The following is a 6,616-nucleotide window of genomic DNA, read 5'->3' on the forward strand; positions in this document are numbered from 1 at the left end:
ACGCGTCAGAAAAATGAGGACGTTATTGCTTATGACTTGATAGTGTATTTTTTCTAACCATTTTCGGAGAAGAGCGGGTAGAGCTGCGCTTATATTCACTTCTTAACATTTGGGAAATACATACTTGCCGTGAGAGCGGCTCAACTACCACTCCTGAGGATGGACTTGCAAGATTAAAATTGAGCAATACTTATTTTAGATTTTTTTATATTGCTCAACACGCTGGTGTTTTCTCGCAGGACGGGAGGGATCAGACCCTGACAACCCTTTTACAAAGGGCTGAATTCGAGTTGCCCCTGCGCTGCCGCAGGCCTGTCTGTCCCAGTGAAGCCATTCGCGCCCAGTGGGTGTGCTGATGATCCTTTTTGAAGGCTGTTCTGCATCCTCTTGCTCCGAGCAATTTTTGGGATGAGAATGACATCATAACTGTAATATTAGTTTATCCCATTTTCTTGTTAGGACTGTTTATTCAAATATGGTTTTAATTTTATTCGGTTGCGATTCAACCACAGGGGTCTAAATTCTGTTGTCAATGAAGTCGGTGTAAATCTAGAATAACAACACCAGAATGACCCCATCATTTACATTCGACATTGTAAAATGTGTGCCATTTGTTTTCATTTGTTGAGAGGGGGGAGAAAAGTCTATTCGTACAATGTAGTTACTGTTGCTAATAGCAAAAACAACCAGCTGGGAAATCGCTTATAAAAATTAAAGGCATTTCTCAGTCTCCTTCGACTACAAGCAGAAAATATTTAAAGCTTATTACTGATTAACCCAGTGTGTGTCCTTTCATATTTGCATGCCTCTACTCAGATGGTTTAGCAACCACAAAATGGAAATGTGAAGGCAGAAGTGTATACACAGAAGTTACTTAGAAGTGGCTGTGGTGTATGTGATGTAGAGCAACAAATGGAAATGCACATGGTTGTCAGAAAACTGTTAGAAATTCCTTGTTTGCTCATTATAGATACTTTTCAGCAATCACTTTTATTGAGTGGTTTTGATTTACTGAGTGATATTGATTGAGCAGTTGTGCTACCCAAGTGTATTGACAGTCTCTCATAAACACACACATATACAGGTAAGAATCCAAATACATATACGTAAGAATTCTTGAAGAATAAAGCAGAAAACATCCCTTTATGTTGTAGGAAGGAATAAGGTTTCTGTACATTTCAGAAAGCTTCCTTCCATTTAATCTTACTATAAAAAAAATCAATTCAGCCTGATTCCTCTGCACTCTCATATGTCGTTTCCACTGACGTCAAAGGGAGTACCACATAAAGGACAAGTACAGGATTAAGCACGACACAGTGTTTGGCATGGTAGGCTTCCTAAAAGATCTGCTTAGGGTTCTTACCAGGGAAATGAAGTCAGTTGGCAGCACCACTGAGGGACTAGGATTTTAATCACATGAATCTTCATTTTACCACATTATTTCTATCAGTAGGTATGTGATACATGCTAAGCACACACAGGCATACATCCACATTTTTTTTGTCTATTGTTCTTAAAATCAAATAACCATTTTCTTTGATCATTCAGCTGTTAGTGTTTGCAGGCTTGAGCCCATGCCAAGAAGCTGCTATTGAGAGCCTGGCATTGACTTGGTCTCTTCGAATCAGACTCCTTTTCTGTCTCCTGGCTGCATCAGACTCCTCTAATCTGTGACTGTGGTTTCATGGCAGAATGCAATGCTTCACAGAAAGCCATAAACTAGCCTAGAGAAGAAGTTGGATATGGGAAACAGTACAGTCCAGATAATACTGCACACTGGTGAAGCTGCTTAACAGTGACAAAAACCAAGGCACGTTAGCAACAGCAGGACATAATATACATCGGCATAGTACCTGGACTAGCTCAGGCATCTCACATAAATGCGGACTGTGCTTCGTAAACCTGCCAGTTCTGCTGAAATCGGTGGAATGACGCAGACCAGTAAGGCCTGCTTGTATGTACAGAATGTGTAGGAGCAGTTCCTAAAGCAAATGTTCACAAATCCTGTGGCGACAGAAGCATTATAAATACATTTCAAGCAATACAAATACAGGGAACAGATTAGATAATTACTGTAGCCATTTGATTACTCATGACTCTGACATTAACATTTTGGATAGAAAAGATGCCAGTGTAATCTTCTCTCCCATTTCTGTCATTACCAGTACCACACAAAGTGAGGGTTTTTAGCAACTAATAAAATCAGATGTCTTTCTTCATCTCCCCTCTATTTCTTAGCATGAGATCACACCTGAATATGGTAAAAGAATAGGTGTTTCTAGATTGATTGGTACTTTTCAGTAATATTAGTAAATACAAATAGAAGCAGCATCAATAGTTTCAAAAAGTGCAAACTGTTCACTCAGATACTTCCACACCATTTATGGTACTCATTCCTGGGCAAAGGACATTGCAAAGCCTATACATCATTTAGGCCCCATTTGAATCCTGCTTTGAAAGCTTACGTGTCACAGCACATTTGTTGACCCTGTGCACAGGAAGGAAAGCATCCTTTTTGTGTATGTTTTATGAAGTTTTCTGAAATATATTTTTATGATCATTATTATTTGTGAAGCACTGCAAATGTCAGATGGAAAAATGGCACAGATCCTTCCATACCAAAGGTTTGTTCTCCTTAGTCAGTTGCCAACTGCTAGGAGTATTCTGGCTGCTGGAGTAATGACACGTGAAACATGCATCAACCTGCAAGATGGTTTCAGCAGAAGTGCATGCAATTACCATGTTGTAAATCCACCTTTTAATTTTCATGGTAGATTTTCAACTCTGTCTGAAAATCTATTTGCAGTCATTTTTTTACATCTTTGTCCATGTTTCTGTTCAGTACTGAACAAGATCCAGAAGAATCCTACATCATTCTGATTCTAGCTATTCTGTGAAAGTTAAATGCAATTATGAATATAAAAATAATTTTGGTCCTTCAGTGAGGTCAGGTTAGAGCCCTTTCTTGTGTTACAAAAATGTTTTACTACTAATTTCTAATGAGAGACTAATACAAGTAGCAACAATGCAAGCTTCATGACATATCGGTGCAGTAGAAAAAGCCTGTCTGCCTCTCTGCTGACTTCTAGCCATTGCTGATACAAGCTGCTTTGAAATATAGATTTTGATATACTTTTTGAGAAGCGTGACCAGCAGGTTGAGGGAGGTGATTTTCTCCATCTACTCCACTCTCGTGAGACCCCACCTGCAGTCCTGTGTCCAGCTCTGGAGCACCCAACATAAGGACATGGACCTGCTTGAGTGGGTTCAGAGGAGGCCACAAAGATGCTCAGGTGGCTGGAGCACCTCCCTTATGAGGACAGGCTGAGAGAGTTGGGGTTGTTCAGCCTGGAGAAGAGAAGGCTCTGGGGAGACCTTCTAGTGGCCTTCCAGTACTTAAAGGGGGCTACAGGAAGATAGGGAGGGACTCTTTATCAGGGGGTGTAGTGATAGGAGGAGGGGGAACAGTTTTAAACTGAAAGAGGGCAGATTTAGATTAGATATAAGGAAGAGATTCTTCTCTGTGAGGGTGGAACAGGTTGCCCAAAGAAGCTGTGGCTGCCCCCTCACTGGAAGTGTTCAAGGCCAGGTTGGACGGGGATCTGAGCAATGTGATCTAGTGGAAGGTGTCCCTGCCCATGGCAGGAGGTTTGGAACTAGATGATCTTTAAGGTCCCTTCCAACCCAAACCATTCTATGATATGACCACACAAATAAGTTCGGTTTCCAGACTAAAGCTATTTGTCATGATTCAGTAAAATTACATCTACATGATAAAGCTCTATGCAGTGTAAATCTAATGTCAACAAGGGCGTTTTAGTGTTTGTTTTAGTTAAGTCAAGTCTAGCAACTTAGGGAAATATTTGTGTACATGCCTTCTCATTCCGTAACGTATGGGTTTGAACTAACGTATCGGTTCACCAACTGTATTCCATGATGTTTTGAACTGTCTCACAACCTGGCCTTTACTTGTCTAGTCTTTACAGCTCCAGATGCTGTTTCCCTGTTTATATGCTAGTGTGCCCTCCTCTTTACACATGAATGTGCCAGTGGTCATCATCCTTACTTCTCACCTATGTACCTTTTTTGCAAATATGTTCCCTTAGTCTTGCAAACTGCCTTCTTGTGACTTCTGCAACTGGCATTCCACCATGTGATAAACTTGTAGCAACTCACACTTGAAGTCTGTTACCAGGGCGCACATAAGAGTATTGCAAGGCAACAAAAGCAGAAGCTCACCAGCATGACTCAGTACAACACTGCACAAGCAAATGATTTAAAAGCAGTTTATAAACTAATCAAAGCCACCAGCTTCCAGCTGGTCGTGAGGCAAGTCACTTCCTCTGAGGACAAAATCTTGGCAAGAGATGCCAGCACTCTTTGGAAGATACAGAAGATAACCCACATAGTCACTCTAGATCTCCTGCCCACCAAGGACAGCAACAGATTTCTCCTTCAAAAAGTTCTCAGCAGCCAAAATGTTCTTGCTTCTGAGATCCTCAGTGAGTTCACCTGGACCAGTGCAGAGCCCTCACATTGAGGAGGCTATGCAGAAGAACACCATGATCAGTTAGCTTTTTAGGCAAAACAGATTCTGGAAATTCCAAGTTCCTGTTATTTTCTATACCAAGTCTGCAGAGATACTAACGCACTCGACACCGTGCTCAGCTGAGATTTTTGGACAGAGAAGAACTATATGTAAATACCATGCCTTGGCTCAAGTAGAGAGAAGGAAGCTTCTGTCAGCAACTGATGCGGTCTGGGAATCCCAGACTTGCAGAGCTTTCCTCTGGCCCCAGAATAATCATCCACAAGGTGTAAGTCCCTCAAGCAGTACTATGTCCTGGATCATATTCTGCATATGATCATCTTAGTCATCTTTTCTCTCAGCTTTTTAGATACTCCTTATGTTCCTAAAAAAATAGATAATGGCTAACTGACATGTGAGCATGCTTCCCAGTCCAAATATTGTAATGTGTCAACTTCTCAGAATTTATAAGGTGAGCTGGTCCTGCACAGGACTGTGAGATGTCTATTGTGTGGCTGGTTTAGAGGAAAACCTATTACATGGGAATAATGAACCATGTTGAGGTAACAAGTGGCTTTTTGCATGCACTTATGTCAAACTGTTATCTCCAAACTCCTAATTCAATGTTTTCTTCTTCAAAATAAACCTGTTCACCTCACCAAAACCTTAAATTACATACATTACCCAGGATCAGGAGAATATGCTTACACTGAATGGAATCGAGAACAGAATCTAATTGCAAGGGAGGATTGAGGTTGAGACAATATAAATACCTAAGTCAAAATGTCATTAGGTTATTACCTCTATACAGAACCCCAAAGCTGTGAACTTTTCAACTGACATCTGGACAAAAAGTTACATCTTGTTAGAACATAAAACATTTTTATTGTACTGGTACACTGATTAAATGTTGGTCCTGACAAAAATGAACAGGCTGTCTTCTCCTGTAGTCAAAAATATTTCAGGTAGCACCTAGGTGCTCATAGTTTGACTCACTAAATCTTCCAGCTATAGGAACTCTAGAGTGAGCACAGTAGAGTTAGAAGGGCATTCTCAAAAGACAGAACAGAAAGTTCTCAAAGAAAATTTTGTATCTTTCCAACAACAAAGGAAAAGGTGCAAATCAGTTTATTGAAGTGAACTAGAGGAGAGAAACAAAAACAAAAAGAGAGGAGTACCTAAGAATAAATGGTAAGAGAGAGCTGTGAAAAAAGGATCTAACCTTACCTCTAAGTACAGCTGAAAAAAAAAAAATAATAAAAAACATGTTTTGTGAGAAAGTTTAGTGTTTACATCAGTATCAACTATTATCATACAAATGTTCATATACCTGAGTAATTTTATGTGAGTAATTCCTTTGGATTCTCTGATCGTTTATTAATGCCATCTGCCCTGCTAAATGTAAATCAACTAAATCACCTGCACTTAAAAAAACCCCAACCAACCAACCATATCCCTTTCACCTTCACTGCAGGTAAAAATGTAAAATGTAGGAAGAGATGAGATTTGAACTTCTGTGACAACTTCTTACTTTTATTTCAAATTTTTAAAAAAAACACTGTGAGGTATACTATTTTTGTTAGTAGAGACCATGGCATACTCTGCTTTTGTTTGCTGAATGTGTGAAGTGAAGACACTGAAAATGGTATTCAGATACTCCTATAATGGGCGTTCTGAGAGTTACTTTATATGAGATCCTATACTAAGCTCTTAATTTGAACATAGGAATGTTTCTTCTCAGGGTAAGAGAGAATGGTGACGTGCTGCTCTTTTACTCTTTCAAAGAACTTTCCACCCCAGTTATAAACAGTGACACGAAAATGCTCATGGATTGGGAAAAGCAATATTGGGTATACAAAGAGACTATGACTGCTGAGTGTAGAGCAGTGACCAAGGAGAGCTTGCACAGGAGCTCTGTGAATTGCCTGCAGGATAGGGGTTAGGATGGAAAGCCATAGCTTTCAAAAATGGCTTGTGCTTGCACAGAGGATGGTGACTGAACACCAATGACTGCACTGTGTAAAACTGCCAAGTGTCATGTCACAAGGTAATAAATATTCTATTGATTTTTTTTAGTTTCTCTTGCTA

Source organism: Strix aluco, chromosome 1 (assembly GCF_031877795.1).
Source record: "Strix aluco isolate bStrAlu1 chromosome 1, bStrAlu1.hap1, whole genome shotgun sequence".
Lineage (NCBI taxonomy): Eukaryota > Metazoa > Chordata > Aves > Strigiformes > Strigidae > Strix > Strix aluco.